This window comes from Anser brachyrhynchus (assembly GCF_964034855.1).
Source record: "Anser brachyrhynchus genome assembly, chromosome: 3".
NCBI classification, from domain to species: Eukaryota; Metazoa; Chordata; class Aves; order Anseriformes; family Anatidae; genus Anser; species Anser brachyrhynchus.
In genome coordinates, this window is record NC_137696.1 from 53,868,685 (window position 1) to 53,883,236 (window position 14,552).

The window sequence follows — 14,552 nt, forward strand, 5'->3', positions numbered from 1 at the left end:
ATGTCAAAACTGGATGGTTTTGATATTAAGACCTCTCCATCTTGTGAACAACAGGAATACTTGGTCTCTCTTTTTGAAGAACTGCTATACATCTAGCTATTTTCCACTCCATATTTTCATAACTATTTTGCTTGGATGAAACAAAAGGTCTTGTATTTCCTCCAGTTTGTAAAGATAATGTGGAGGGCTCTTCCTGTCCTCAGGTGTACCTGAACACGGTCAATGTTAATTATTCCATCGTACAGTGGGGCTACAGATGCTCTAAGTGATAAAGAGTCTGGTTGGCAAAGAAATGTGACCTCTGAGGTCAAATGCCAAGACCCTTGTACATTTTGGAGTGTTTTCAGTCCTTCTTTCTTGAAAATGGTAGTGCATAAAGCACAGTTGCATAATTGTACACTGTCAAGCAAAAGGTCACCTGAAACCTTAAGTACTGCTTTTTCTCCCTCTGCTTAGCTGTTTTTCCCATCTGTGATGACTATAACTGTGATAAATGCCTTTCAGGTGCCAGCTACCTTCCTGGACTGAAGTCTTTCTTTTCTGTCTGTGGAGCTAAGATCTTCCACAAGAGAAATTCTGGTTCTAACAAGCTGCTGTGACTCCAGGCAGAGTCTGCTTTAGGGAGACTGTGCACTTCTAGGCCTTGCCAGGTGCTTTCAAATAGTTTCCAGTGCAAAACAAACTGCTGTTAGACATTAGAGAAATGCCACCTAGAGAGAATTCACTCTAAATCCTGTGAGATTTCAGTCTTGCAAATGACAGCTCATCCATCTCCTTCCCAGTATGTTGGTTCTTGCTTTGGTTCATGGGTTTGCCAGAGTTGTAAGGGTTAAGAACAACCTTCCTGGTGGAATAGTGTGTAGGAGATAAGCTTTCAATATACACAGTTTTACAACGGACTTTGACAATTTTGCATGTGTGATGGTAAGGTACAACTCCAATTGCAGGGAAGTAAACTGAAGCTCCTTTTCAGTCCTTCATTCCTTATCCTGTGCGTAACCCTTTTATAGCATAGACAGCGGGGGTTGAACACACAGAGTCCGGGATTCTACACAGAGATAATGGCCATGATTTTCAGTAATGTTATCTACATCTTTAATTAGATCAAATGAAGCATAGAAATTTCAGAATAACAGCATGTTTAGTAAGAAGAGAATGCTTTCACCTTTCCCCGTGCCCACTACAAACAAGTAAATATTTTTTGTAAGGTCCTACCTTCCAGGTAATGTTTGGAGATTAAAAATGGAGATTGAAAATGAGAAAATGATTAACTTCCTTTATCACATTTGTCTGTTGATGCATAACTCCAGTGGAAATCAATAAAATATTTTGCACTGAGACACACAGCTTCCAGCCCCTGCCAGCTGGGCCAAAATGGGGATTACCAAAGCCGTCTTTCTTTCTCTCATATTTCTATGCTCTGGTAAGATTTCTTTGCCTTACATTCAAATTAACAAGACTAAAACCAAGTATTTTCAAAATCAACTTTGTGAAGTTAGGTTGTAATTTTCAGATTTGCTGATCAGCTGCCACAGGTGCTGTAAGAACATCAGACTCACAGTAGCTCAGGATTGCCACAAATGAAGGTTGTTTATTAAGGTGCCTGAGTATCGTCTAAAAATGGTGACATACATTCAAACCACAAATGTTAGTAAATTTATTCCACACTAAGGATCTGTACAAAATCATAAGAATCTGTAGCTCTCATCTCATCATTGAGAAACATCTTTTGTAGGAGCTGGTACAGGTCTGCAAATGGTTGCTGTGCTGCTAACAAGTTTCTGCAAGATTCTGTTTGATTTAGGGATGGGCTTATGGCACACAAGTCAAGCTGCAGCTGAGTATCAGATATCCCAGAGTTTCAGAGACGTGTAAATTCCTGAATTGGGTTTCATGTGAAACACATCTGTTCCAACTACAGCATTTACACAGTCTTGCTTAAGACAACCATTCCTCTGGATTTCAGGAATCCCCAAATCAACTTTGAAGCGGTTATGTCTAGATGGTGTAAGATTTATATACTGTACATTGTATTTAAATATAAGATAGTACAATATAATGTGTATTCTTACCTGCTAGCTATTTTTTTGTTTTTTAGTTCCATGTCACTAAGACACTGTTTTTGTGAAAGCTGAACACAGAGTACACCAAGCTTGAGAAATCAGGTTACAATTGAGCTGATGTGAAAATTGTTGCTGGCTGGGACAGTAATAAGGAAACTCCTATACTTGGATAGCTTTATAGTTACTTTCTTATTGCTTTTAAAATTAGGAGCAAAATAGGCTTAATAGATTAAAGTATAATATTTCAGTTGCCTAAGTGCTGGAGGATTTATGTTTCAAAGAAATACAAGTGGATTTTTTTAAAAAAGCGAAACAATATGTTGATTTTTTAAAAAACTTATGCTACTTTTTAGGATATCTGTAAAAGCTTTGGGCACTTGGAGTAAACATTTCAGTGAACACGGTACATGATCGGAGTTTGTGTAACATCAAAAAGTGATAGTGTTTTCATTTAGACATTAGATATGTCAATTTTACATCTGTAGCTACATTTTCAATATAAAGTAAAAAACTTCAATATATTTTGTACAATTTCATAGTAATTCGGAAATACCATGTGACATAAATGTACAGAAAAATGATAAAAATATAGCAGGAATGTGCCTTGTGTACATTGGGTTATTAAAAACGTTGGTTTGTCTGATCATCCTTATTACTTCCAGGTAATGCGATACAGTGCCTCAGAGAAGCTTCCTCTCATATATTTTTGCATAAATCCAAGTTCATTTCTAAATGAAATATCTATAAGACAATTAGACTAGTTTATTTCTATGACTGTCCTGTTCAGTTTTCCAACACTATTCCTGGGCTTGTAATAGAATGGGCTTCAAACCAGGATGATGCATATTACATAAGTTTTGAAATCCATTTACAATTTTTGTTTTGAAGTCCTTGTCAGATGGTTTAAGCCACATTTTCCTTTCTTGCTGATGTTTAGAGAATCAGTTTAAGTGTCACTGCCACTTGAGTAGGTATGCTGCCCAAATTATCTTCTGTTCAGCTTGAACCAGCTAGGATACACATTTCTGTATGAGCAAAAATTAAAGAGCAGCTGAACTGGGACTGTTTTGATGACCATAAGGAATTTGAGATTAGAGATGGAAAGAATCACAGAAGGCTCATAAACTCATTGCTTTATAATTCTGCAAGCAGGTGGTAGAGAAATGAAATATTCTGCCTTGCTGTATAAGAACTTCCAAGGTCCTCCTTGTTATCACATTTGACTAATTCAAAATTTTCCATATATTTATGTTTGTGACTCCTCTATGAGCAAGGCATTTAAAAGACATGGATTTGACATGCGAGGAAACCACAAGTGAGATCTAAAATGGAATAAGGTCCACGGTCGGGATATTCATTGGGAAAACCCCTCAGCTATGCTCTAACATTTATCTTCAGAAACAATTTGATGTACTGCTGAAGGTTCTGCATTTGCTCTGCTGCCTGTTGTGTTCCCTGCTACCTCTGTACCAGCAACACTAACCTATACTGTCCCCAGGAGACTGAGCTTTGTTCAGCTTGTCACCATTAATATAAATTAAAGAAATAACATTTAAACAATAATGCAACATAGGAAGTAGGATATAAAGTCAAATGCTGTCAGAAACTGGCATGTTCTTTTTTACATATTCTCTCTTTTTTGTCTCTTTCATTGCAAAAAAAAATTATATAAAAAAAGGGAGCTTGGAGAAATGTACATCAACAATTTTATAAGGCAAATACTGCAGAAGAATGTGCAGAACAATGTGAAGTTGAAAAAAAGTTTTACTTACAGCTAACTTAGATGTGTTGTGCCTGAATATTCTGTTTTAATATTTGATGCAGCTTCTTAAAATTTTCTAAGGAATGCACTGGACACCACTAGTGACTACATGGGAATTGCAGATTAGGAGAGAACATACAGAAGGGGAGATAAGAAAACCTGTTTTTAATATCAACATTATATTTAGATAAATCATATAGGACAGTGAAAAATATTTCTGTGAAAATCCATTCATGATTTTTTGACATATGAACCTGGAAGTAAACTTTTGTTTCGAAAACGAGATATCAGCAGAAGAATGCCACACGATATGTGGCACACCACCTAATGTCCATCTTGGCTAGTATCCTATTTTGGTACAAGAACAGAGCATACACCGATTGCTGTTCCAGCCTTCTTTGATGAACTGGTGTTTCTCTGTCTTCCATATCGCCATTTCCCTCTTCTTGCAGTACTGTCTACTTCATTCAGACAATACTAGGATAATAATGAGACATAAGAGATGGTAGGGAAGGAGAAATTTCTCTTTAACTCGTGGGACAGGAAAGCTCTGTGGCTTTTCTTGCTGAGTGCTGAGAGCTCATGCACTCTCCAAATAAGAGTATGTCCCCTCATAACTGGTCCAGTGCAAAAGCCACCTGAGGTTGGCCAGCATTTTGAATATGAGTCAGCCTTAGAGGACTGGTCAGCTGCCAGTACACACGCCTTATAGCAGGTGTATTTTGCTGCACTACCCCTGGTCTAAAAGCATGAAGGAGACAAATCGAAGCATGAAAAGCTCATAATATAATGGATAGCAAAATAATGTATATTACTGGGTTTGTTGACCACTTCCAAAACTGGTGTTTATTGAAGTAATGTGTCTCTAGCATGACTGAACATCAACATGGCATGATGCTTTATCTGTAGCAGTGTCTCTCCATTAAAAAAATAAAATCATTAAACTGCTCAGGAAAACACTTCACACCTTTACACAGTAACATATTTTCAGCCCATGTCTCTATTGCAGGGACTTAGACACAACTTGTTGCAGGAACCCCAATGGTAAGAGGACCTGGTGCTATACCATCAACAACTTGACACGATGGCAGTACTGCAGCATTCCTCCGTATCCACAGACTGCATCAAATACTCCTAGTAAGAAGGCTGGGATACACCTGTACTAGAAAAGCAGAAAATGCAATGAAATGTGGTCATTTGAGTTGCAAAAATTTCTACTAAAGCTCTGCTCAGTGGCATTCATTGTTCATTGATGTTTTGGTCATACTGCAAAACTTTTTCAATCATGGGTAGAAAGTAGGGCCTTTTGATAATAGGAGGACCAACAGAGAAGGATTTAAGTCTGCTTATTGACAAATTAGTTCTAGTTTTCCATTTATAATGTAAGTAAAAGCAAGAACATATCAGAAAAAAAAAACAACTAAAGATCTCTGGTAAAAACCAAAATACTTGGCACCACATGTCTTATTGCATTTGCTGGGGGGGAAGTGAAAATGAGGATGAAAGAAGAAAAAGAAAAAAAAAAGAAAAAGAAAAACAATTATTTTTTCAATTATATTTTTTTTAGTCTTGAACATTAATCTCCTAAATCTAACTCATAAAAAATTGCATTTGATTAAATTTTAGATCTGTATGTGAAAGTTTGCTTCACTAATAAAAACATATGTAGTGTGCAGAAGTGAAATTTAAATGCAAGTGCTCCTACCAAATACCATCTGGTGCATGAAATCTTTCCAGACACCCTTACAAATGCCTTCTGGTCTTTATTCTCAAACATTCCTGCAATTGCTTACTAATCTGTCTGAATTTTCTAGCTCAACTTTACCTGTTTCCTGAAGGTGTATTTTTTATTATTTTTTAAATGTTTTAATTTAAACGTAAATAAAATTAAACGACTCATTTCTGTTGTCCGTTACAGATGTGCATATGCCAATGTAGTCTTCAAGTGTGACTGAGATGCTTGGATTACCATGGAACATCTCCTTTTACTGCCATAGAAAAGACATGACAAATGCGGAGATCTCTGATGCCTTATCATCACTATGGAACAACATGAGATTTCCCAAATACTTATGTATTTTGCATTTTTGTGTTATGTTAGCCAGTTGTTCTCCCTTTCCACATAGTTGCCTTACAGCTTAAGAATGTGCTTAAAAAAAATTAAAAAAAAAAAAAGTCCAAACTTTAAAAATCACCCATTAGTCTTTCTTTTTTTTTTTCCCCCCCCACAAAACTTGAATATAAATTAAGAGGGTCCCTTTATATTATCCTTAAAAAATTAAGAGCTGTCATTATTCTTAAAGAACGTACTCAAGAACGGTCATTTGGGCATATGGCAAAATAGCTGTCTGCTTTCCAAAACTGTCTATAAATATTTGAGAGCTCTAATAGCCCTTAAAGTGCTTCAGAGAATAACACATGGAAGAATTAAACAGCTTAAATATTTACTAGTGGCCAGGAATGTGTTTTATATGGCAAAGCAATCACAATGGTTCACCCTTAGTTTTAAACTGCAATTGAAATGATAAGACCAATATAACTAATGTGACTCCTTCCCTCTTCAGTCCTCTCATCTCTCATTTTTTCTGCAAATCCTTTCAGTGTATCATCACTGCTTCCCACTTAAATATCTGTTCAAACCTGGCAACAGCTCATCTCCTATCTTCTGTTCGGTCTCAAATCACAATTCTATAATGAACTGTTTTTGTTTTTTGTTTTTTGTTTGCTTGTTTGTTTTAACTTTCTTTTCTATAGTAAAAGGTTTCTGTCTGTTAAACTGTTGGATATTTTGTCACTGTTCTGATTCAAGGTGGAAAAATTAATTGAGTTCTTTAAATTTTTGGGGAGAGGATGATCATTCCCCTCACTGTCCCATCCAACTTCCCCTGTACAAACACTTATGGCAGGAAATGCTCTCTGTATCCATCAGAACTAGTCCTGGATAGGAATCCCTACTCAAACTCATATGCATATGCATTTATGAGTCCTTAGGCCTAAAAATTAGAAGGGACTGATGAATTGGTTTGTCAATTTCTGACAATGAAAAAAAGATCTTTTTAATTTTATGGTGAGCTACCGTTCATGAAAGATATGGTTGAGGTCAAATGTGAATTTAAAAAAAAAAAAAAAGGGATATGTTCTGAAATCGCATATTTGCATATATATTCTAATGAATGTCGATAAAGAGGAAAACTACATCATCTGGCATTACTCAGCTAGTCAGAATATTTGTACAGCCAGTGGTTAAGAATCCACATGCATAGTTAGGTTTATCAAGAATGAAATGGACAGTTTCATGGACAAAATATATCATGCTATTTATGTCATATAAATAACTTTTTCTTTGTTTGTACTTGGTAAAGATCTGAGTTCTGTGATATAGAGTAAAACAACAAATTTGTACCATTCTGTACTTTACATGTCATCTGTTCTGTGAAATGTTCCCACACATTTTTGCAGGGCTCCGTACATGAGCCAAGGTGCATTATACTTATTTCTGGGGATGTAAGAAAGAATTATTACTGAAACACAGAAAATAATATAGCCCCCATGGTGTTACACTGATGTGCCTATTGTGAGATGGGAGTACTGTAACCCACACAAGTGTGGCAATGAAGGACGCCTTGTTTCACCTCAATGACCTCATGCACCAGTAGAAGCAGACAGTGATATAACAGATACAAACTAAACAAGTAACCAACTTGGGGCAAGTGTGCATGGGTGTGCAGAGGGCAGGGGCTGCATGGGACAGGCACAGTACCAGCAGCTGCACTTCAGGAGCCTACTTTTAAACTCCTGACCTCATCTGGGCTATTCCTGTATGAAGTATTTTATAGCTTCAGTTCTTTGTCCAAGTGCAGCTAAAATTTTACTTTTACCTATATCAAATTATTAGTATCTCTGCTAAAGATGTTATATGCCTTTTATTGTGCTTATTTCTCTAATTAAAAACCTGGCTGACTGAAACTGTGGTTTACATGTGGTAAAGCATTGTGATGGCCAGTTGTGTTTTGAAAAAAAAAAAAAAAAGTAGGAAAACATTAAATACATGGTGCTGCAAAGTACTGAGTACTTTGCAATGCCTTGCAAGGAGCAATTTTTTAACATACTTGCAAATGCACACACATCCAGACCCTTGCCTCTGACAATACGGAGAACCACTTAAGCTTAACTTTGTTTTTAAAAATGTTGTCTAATTCTTCTGGCTGAAGCAAAAAGCTTGCAAATGAAAAGCTAGAAATGAAGAGATTGTAAACAACATATTGGTATCTGCTAGGGATGGCCAAGAACCTGAAACAGTATCTGTGGTAACATTTTAACTCTGAAATGGGTCACTAGTTCTATTATATCAGAGTATGATGGAAGCTTCTCAATATTTTTGTAGTATATATGATAGTTGATAGCAGTGTCTACAAATCAACATATTCTTTGAACTGGTATTTTTAACAGACAAATGCTTCAGTGCAATTTTTCTCAGAGCGTCAGCCATCAAAAAATCTTCTTTATGTGAGCAGGAGGGAAGAAAATTCTTCCATCTGTTTATTTCCATTTATCTTGGAATTTATCCCAATGATTCACAGCAAAAATATAATTAATTTTTCCCCTCCCTTTACATAATGTATTACTGGAAATAGTAAAGATTATCGTGACGCCGTCACAAAAATTAGAAGTGGCAGAACTTGTCAAGATCGGCGTTCTGAAGAGCCTCACTGCCAGATAGCTCACTCCAGACACTCATCCAAGATCCGGCCTGGATAAAAATGTAAGCAGCTGTTAATGCAGTATCTTCATCTGGTGTTGCCTCCCTCCACTCAGACATGTCCAGGGACACCGATTGCCTGAGAAATTAACCCCATGTTCTTGGAACGAACTAAGCATCTAATCTCATTAAATTTTCCTGGTATAAGTGGTCAGTGTTCTTGTAATGAGGTGGGTCCAGGAGCCCTGTCACACTCTCTTTCAGCCCAGCAGTGTAGTCTTCTCTCTGGCTCTGCCAAAAATGATGGGCATCAGTTTTAGAGAGAACCTGTCAAATGACAAGGCTTCCTGGCCACCTGGGGACCACAAAGCCTGCTCTCCAGCCAGAGCCCCTGTCACCCCTGCTAGGAGGAACAGGTTGGAAGAACTGCCCTACAGCAGCGACGAAGATAGAGAGTGAAAACCTATTTCAGGCTTGTTTAGCTACCTTTTTACTATGATGCTCAATACCACATACTTCTCCAATTCAGCAACCGTAGTTCACTGCACTAGGACACAGAGACACAAAAATCCCATTCTAGTTCCCCAGCAATCTTTTCTCTTCTTCCAACTCACTTTAACGTGCCTCATTCCAGGCTGTGTCTTCACTTGCTCTGGTGTTTCATACTCTATTTACTGCTTGTCTTGTGTTGTGGTGTGAATCATTTCCTCTACAACCACACAATTTTGCAGCTTGCTGACCATTCTCCTTGTGATGTGAGACGCTTGGCTCTTCATCAAATTTCAGTGTAGTCTGGGAGGATGTCCTCCTATGTTACTGTTTCCTAAACAAAAGCAGACATCCAGTCATTGCTTTCTTTCTTCCTCCTGAGAATTATGAAGATATCTTAGACAAGGGAAGAGCAGAAGGAACAGCAAGTGTCATTCTTACTAGGGAGAAAGGGGATGGAAAGAGGAAAGAACAGAAAGTATATCAACTTTGAAAACTGATTCACGTTATTCTCTCACTTGTCCCTTCTTTCACATGAAAGCAGCTCAGCCTGCTCTTCAGTCCTTCCCCTGCTTTTTATTTGTCCTTGGACCACCCTGCCCTGAGAAGGAGAGACAGTGAAAAAAATTAGGAGGCTGAAGGAGCACAGAGAACTTAGTGCTGGGTTGGCAGAGAGCAAATGAGAATGCCAATGACAGTGAAGAAACGGGAAGCTCTGTACCAGGAACCAGTCGGTAGAAGAGACAAATCCTGTCTTCTACATTTCTGAGAGCTAACAATAATGTAATTGATGTGCATGTATGTACAGTGTGTACATACACACAGGACAGATATGCATCCTAATATTGATTTTAAATCTCATAATTTTATGTTGATTTTATGATTTTGAAGGCTTTCATGTACTTTTTCAACTGAATATTGATAGTGTTGCACTCTTTCTATGACAAATACTGCAGGAAGAATTGCCCAAAAATCCATAAGCAGGTGACTATAGGGCCAGAAACATGATTTTTGATCTCACTGGTAAACAGGATTCTTTAGTAATAGTGAGACTGGCAGGAGTTTCTTGAATAACTTGCAGATGATAAAGGTATAAAAAGCTGGCATCTTCTCCCATATAATGAGACAAGACTACAATAAGATTTACCTTACCTGCTGATAACTTTATTTATCCATGGCATAGTCCAAGATTACCAGTTTTTAAGCCTCTACCATATCTGTCTGAGAACTCTGTCAAGACAGATTAACCATGAAGTTCACCTCAGCACATATCTCCAGTTACTAAGTATGTTCCTCACAGGGACTGGGCATCATCATTGAAGCTAACTGATCTCTGAAGAGAAGTGTGATGACAAAGGGATATTTTCAGAGAGCAGATCTGAAAGCACTGGCAGTCTCCTTGGGGCTTTGCCAGTGCCAGTACATTAAACAAGACCAGACCAAAAACTATATCTTGCCTACAGAGCAACCAGGCCTCATCTGCACGGCTTGCTGGGAAAGTCCCTAGTCTGTGTCAGCCCAAAATTATGTTTTGGCACTGTCTGAGACAATGCTAATCAGCATGGGCCAAAGTCAGAGAATGTGTTTAACAGCTGAACAGCTTGCATGATCACAACATAGGGCGCAAGCACAAGCTTTGGCCATAATTAATTTTCTAGTATAGACATAGTCTTTGTCCCTTCTTCAACAGACAAAGGACATCCTGGTACAAAAATCACTGCCAGTCAGACAGAAAGGAGTAGGATCACTATAAGAGCATTCCAGCTTTGGGATGAGTTTGGGACAATGAAAAGACTGCATGTATTTACTCAGGGAGTTAGCAGCACCTCCACCTCTGGACATAGACAGAGATCAGCTTCTGAGGTGGGTCATAGATGTAGAAGCTGAAAGTTCACTGTTAAGTGAAAACAGTATTTTGTGTGTACAACTGAGTCAGCAAGAGAAGATGTGACCCTGGCACCATATCAGCTGGCACTAAAAGCCTGGCAAGAGTGGCAGATGATTTAGGATTGGGGAGTGCATTAGGGCAAGGAAGATGTCACAAGGCACAACCACAGCTTATTAAAATGGAAGCAAATTCAGAAACAGATATTCTTGGCCTTCCACAAGTTCACAGGAGCAAAACTCCCAGTGAAGGTGGAAAATAAACAGAAAAAAGAAGGTAGACTTCTCTGAAAAAGGGCAATGCTGCTAACAAAACATTCCCTTTGATTGTTGCCAGAAAAAAAAAGGTTCTCACACTTATTGTATGTTATGCACATGTATTTATGTGCATAATTATTTCTGACTGTCCATTTGGACAACACGTTGGACTATTGACAAGCAGAAGGGAACACAGACTGTTCTATGATCATTCTTGCCCTTTGGATGATGCATCTTCCTGCCTATCAAATGAACTTATCTTTGGCTCTTGTCTCAGACTCTAAAGGAACTGGAAAATGTGGATTTGACTGTAATATGGGTAGACAGTAAGACAGCCAGTGCACTAACATTAATTTCAGAAAGATCTTGGTCCAATTTCCATCTGACATAGTGAAGTGAAATGAAACTCGGTTTCAGAAATAGTTCTAACCTTTTATTTCCTAATAAACAACTGCTACACTTTTCTCCCAAAGGACCTGACTTTCAACAGCATAGTATGAAATTCTTTATCCGAATCCACTGACTAGGTTTATCCACAAAAGCCCACAAAATAATTAAAAACAGAATTCCAGAAATCTTCTTACACTTTTCACAGCTAGCAGAGGAGACAAGCACAATGCCTGGAGCCTACTACTCAAAACACTGATGTGGGATATGACATGGGTTGGCAAACCATGCAAATGAAAATTACATGGTCCTTGGCCCTTCAAAATATGAGTTACATTGTGTTTGTCAGAGCAATGCCCTTTGATGCTTGCCCACTCCTATGAAAACTGAGGAGGAGTCTAAGGATTCTCAAGTGTTTAGCTAGCTGATTCCTGTTGAACTAAGTGGCATTAGGACTAAGCCAACAACTGGTGAACAGTACAAATCCCATTCTCTATCTAGTTTTACATCTCAGGAGTTCTTACAACCCTTCATCTTCTGCCTGCCTCTGCTAACCAACCCTCCTCCTATGTTTATTGTAGTTTCTTTCTAATGGCTTTGAGAAAAATAAATGAAACATTATGTCCATAGGAAAGACAAATCTGTCATGAACAAAAAAGAATATCAAAAGCCTGTTCAAAAGTTAGATTTTGTATTAGTGATAGATATAAATTAGGAAATCAGGAAGTATTTATATCTTGAAGTTGAGGCTTTATGTTTCTTTATTTCATTCCGTGTTAGACTATTGCAGAAATTCTGATGGAGATGGTGCTACCCAACAGACCTTGGTGCTACCCAACAGACCTCCAGAAAACTTGGGAATACCATGAAATCCTCAAGTGTGGTAATTATTATTTCATAGAGTCATATAAATCTTGATAGGAAGATCACTAAAAACAGGTCAGGTCAGGTGTGGCTTTGCTTCACCAAGGCTTGAAAATCTCCAAGCATGGGTATTCCACAGCTCCCCTGGGACCTTGCTGCAGCACTGCAGCACCCTTCTCATTATTTTTTTTCCTGGTCTGAAAATCAAACTCTCAAAGCCAGTGTGTGACCATTGCCCGTTGTTATCTTGTCTGGCACTACCAAGAAGAGTTTGTCTCTGTTGTCTTTGCTGCTCCCCTTCAGGTAGTTGTAGGCAGCTATAGGATCTTCTATTACCCTCCTTTTTGCCAAGCTGAACAAGCCCAGCTCTCTCAGTCTCTCCTCTAAGGCCATGTGCTGTATGCTTCTGACCCTCTTGGTAGGCTCATCTGGATTCTCCTCAGAATCTCAAACTCCTTCCTGAACTGATGACTCACAGCCAGACAATAGGATTTCAAATGCAGCATCATCAGCACTGGATAAAGAGGGACAAAACCTCCCTTGTTCTTCTTCCCATGTTCTTTTTAAGGCACTGAAATACACAAAGTGCCTTATTCCTATCGAGAGCACACTGCTCACTCATATTCTTCCCGCACTCTTTGCAACCCGCACAAATTTTGTGACATCCTCCTCAACCAGCTGCTTCCCAGCACAAGGGCTTTTTGTACCCCTGGTGCAGACCTAGGGGTCTGTGTCAGCCACCCTCCTACATTAATGTAATCCTCAAAGTTGATGTTATTGCAGTCAGTGCCATCATTTCTGCCACTAATGAAGATATTAACCATATGGATCCCAGTTTTGCCCTCTGAAGATCACTGCGTGTTGTTGCTCAGGCAGACACTGAGTCACGGATCCCTGGGCTTTGAACCACACACAGTTATGAAGTCACCCAACAGTCCACCAGTCCAGCACACAGCTCCTCAGGCTGAGATTCTGCTTTTGTTTTGGCAGTCTTTTATTACAGTTGTGAAAGGTAGCTTCATTTTTCAATCCAAACACAAAAGCAGTCTAAGGACAGCTGTAGATTTGAATTATGTCCATGTGCAGCTGGCAAAAGTATTTGCCTATGATAAATACCTAACTGCTTATACTAATGTCAAGAGCCCACTAAAGAAGCATTATCTGTCTCAGAGAATCAATACAACATTTTTTCTCTGCCCTTCTAGTTTGTTTGTGCAGTCAGTGTGCATTACCTTGTCATTTTAAGAGCCCTAACAAAATCCACAGGAGGAAGCATGAAGTGGGATCGCAAATCCTATTCTGCTGCTGCTGTGCTGGCTGAAGTAGCTATTCATTGTCACTCATACTTTTACTTCCTGATCATTGATATCCAAATGATACCAACTTAATTTGGAGTAATTTGTGGGATATTGCTATGTAGAAAGCAATATCTTAGCCACGAACTTTTGCATCAGAAGTGACATTAACAGTACTCTTATATCTGTTCAGCATGCTTCTTCAGAAAAATCTTCACATTTAACAGACACGAAGCTTTGGGCATGTATAACAACAAGATTTGCATAGTTAAGTGTGCCACCATTTGTGTGTGATTATATCTTATAGGCCATGGAAGCCTTCTTCCTCCAGGGCTTGGTTGGACTACGCATGGGAAAGGCTGTAGAGCCATCTGTGCAAATCCAAGAGTTTGACTATATTCCAGGGAACCTATGGAGCAAGTGTTGTCCCAGAAGCTGAGCAGGTAACATTTCCCTGCCACCATTCTTTATTAGTTCCTTTATTCTGATCTCAGAAAGCTTGAAAACTGGCTGCTGATAATGGTATATTCTTAGAGTATTCCATCTCAGAAACTGTGAAGTGTGATTTACCAAGGCACGAAGTACAGAGAGCTTCCACTGATGGGATGGGAGTTTAGCTTGGGTCATTAATTCATCTCCTGTTACTGCTTGAAACCATTTCATACAATCCACTCATGACACTGCTGAATGTGAAAACAATCAATTGTCTTGTTCCTCTCCCATGAATCTTCCTATAAGACACAACATGCAAGTGGGTTAATGACAAAGAAATTGGTTTATATCCTCATAGACCTTTATATTTCTTTCAGTGGTGCAATAATTGACCAGCTTATACCTGTGCATTTACCTGA

At 38.6% G+C, this 14,552-nt stretch overlaps 1 long non-coding RNA gene across 1 annotated transcript; it reads left to right on the top strand.

Annotated features, from left to right (window-relative positions):
* The first annotated feature begins 1,243 nt into the window (after nucleotides 1–1,243).
* LOC308193660 lies at nucleotides 1,244–7,093 on the top strand. The gene is made up of 3 exons (XR_013949844.1): nucleotides 1,244–1,423; nucleotides 4,859–4,962; nucleotides 5,744–7,093. It is a non-coding gene; the product is annotated as an uncharacterized lncRNA (long non-coding RNA).
* The last annotated feature ends 7,459 nt before the right edge of the window (nucleotides 7,094–14,552 follow it).